Source organism: Zalophus californianus, chromosome 4, assembly GCF_009762305.2.
Source record: "Zalophus californianus isolate mZalCal1 chromosome 4, mZalCal1.pri.v2, whole genome shotgun sequence".
Classification (NCBI taxonomy): domain Eukaryota; kingdom Metazoa; phylum Chordata; class Mammalia; order Carnivora; family Otariidae; genus Zalophus; species Zalophus californianus.
Window position 1 is genome coordinate 88,202,668 of NC_045598.1, and position 2,438 is coordinate 88,205,105.

A 2,438-nucleotide genomic window follows, 5' to 3' on the forward strand; every position below is an offset into this window, starting at 1 on the left:
GGGAATTTTTATCTTATTGACAAATAAAGGGCATTGTAAAAGTTTACTCAAATAATTTCTGAGCAGGTATACAGAACAGGGCAAGGAAAATAAACATACCCTAGCAGTGATAAGAGTGCCCTGGTCACATGTTTTCTCATACAATGGGGATAATATAAAAGGATCTACAATAAGGGCACCTGGATGACTCAGTTGGTTAAGTGACCAACTGTTGATTTCAGCTCAGGTCATGATCTCAGGATCTTGAGATCAAGCCCCTTGTCAGGCTCTGTGCTCAGCACGGAGTCTGCTTAAGATTCTCTCTCTCTCTCCCTCTCCTTCTGCTGCCCCCTCACATGCATGTACTCTCTCTAAATCAATCAATCAATCAATCAATCTTTTTTTTAAGGATCTATAATAGCACAGATAGAAAATTTTACAGAATCGGCCTCATTCTTTTCTTTATTCTCATGCTCACTGAATCCAGTCACTTACTCATTGGGCTCTAAAGCCACTAAATAAGGGAGCAGATGTCTTCCAAGTAGAATCTATGGAAAGAAATGTATCAACAAAATTAATCTTAGTACCCAAATACCCTTCTGGATTACAGATCAATTTGATTATTCCTAGGTGAACTAAGAAACTTGAGTCCATGACCTCCCTCCTACCGTCTCCCAAAGAATCAGTCTGAGTGTCTGAAAGCCTGCATTAACATGTCAATATTTTAACAACACTACATAGGAGCAGAAATAATATTATCTTACCTTGTAATGTGTTTTGATCTGTAAAGTGATAGTCTCGCTCATACTTTAAGTTCTCATTATAAAAAATAAAAATATACAATTCAATGGAAATAATCTGTAATTTCACATTTCATATGAATATTTTCTAAAAACCCACAGGAAACAAATTTAGAAGACATAATGCACAAGTGCCACAAAGTAAAGTAGAAAGGATATTGCATTGTAGATTCATTATACCATTTATGTACTTTAGAACAGTTACGTGGACGATCTACGAGATGGGTTTTCCTGAAGCTGCCAGTTCTTTTAGAACTCATCAAATTGAGGCTGTTCCAACCAGCTCTGCAGTTGATGGATTTAAGGCAAATGTCTTTAAGGAGATTGAGAAGAAGCTTGAAGAGGAAGGGGAACAGTTTGTGAAGAAAAGCGGTGGTATTTTCGCCTTCAAGGTGGACGGCCCTGAGAGTAAAGAAGTCACCTGGTGGTGAATGTGAAGAACGGCAAAGGATCAGTGCTTCCTAACTCAGATAAGGCTGACTGCCCAATCACAATGGCTGACTCGGATTTACTGGCGTTCATGACTGGTAAAATGAATCCTTAGTTGGCCTTCTTTCAAGGCAAATTGAAAATCACTGGCAACATGGGTCTGGCTATGAAGTTACAAAATCTTCAGCTTCAGCCGGGCAAAGCTAAGCTGTGAAGAACTCCCTTTGCTCACCTTTGAAAATTAAGTTGAGATATATAGATATATATCCATATATTTCATTATCCCAACTTAGACGGAAACTACACATTGGCAAATAGTGTGAGATTTCTTTTTAAATGGGTGTGACCGGCCCTGTTTTTCCTAAGCTCTGGGTGGACAGGGCCCGATGGTATACTACTGTTTGCTGAATTGCATACAAAACTGTGCATTACAAAGTTCATACGGTAATTATGGTTTGGGGTAAAACTTGAGTTTCAGAATAAAATTAGGAACAGCAAAATCTAAAAACTATGTAAACAAAAGCTCTCATTTTGCTTATAAAGTATATTTAAAGATCATTCTGCTGAAGATTCAACTTAAGTTTTCCTCTGGAGAACTAGGGGAGAAAGCCGAATACCAGGAACCGGCCAGTGGTAATTACTGTTGTGAATTAATGTCCTTAATCTGTTTTCCATTAATAGCTTTTAAAATTCTGTACTGAGATGTTTTAAAAAAAGACTTAAATTTTGCTTTTCATGCCATCAAAATGGTATTTTTTTTCTCAAATCAAAATAAACCTGATCAGAGCTTGGGGGGGAGAGTGGAATCTACAGCTGAATGCAGGCTTATTTTTAAAATAAAAATATTTTTAAAATGACTTCCCTTCTTGAAAAAAATCAGTGTATTGGTCGTAAAACGCTGTTGTTAAAAATAATTGAACAAATAAAGTTTGCTTTGAGATGCAGTTTTCAAAGTATCTATCTGTAAAGCTCTCAGTCCTGTGTTCTCATTTTCCTTTTCCATATAAGTTTAGTTTAATTATCCATATTTGATTTCTCTTTCTTCCTGTTTTATTCTAATGCTAATGTTATTTCTTATAACTCAGTAAGATACGGGATAAAATAATGCTTTTGGAACAATGTTTAATAGAAAATTAAAATAGCTCTTCTTGAAAAAAAAAGAACAGTTATATCTATGAAAAAACATTTATTTTCTTTCAGAATTTTTTAGTGCACGATGTGTTGTGACCA

At 35.8% G+C, this 2,438-nt stretch overlaps 1 pseudogene; it reads left to right on the forward strand.

The window, feature by feature from the left end:
• Nucleotides 1–994: 994 nt before the first annotated feature.
• On the forward strand, nucleotides 995–1,422 carry LOC113911726 (annotated as a pseudogene).
• Nucleotides 1,423–2,438: the final 1,016 nt, after the last annotated feature.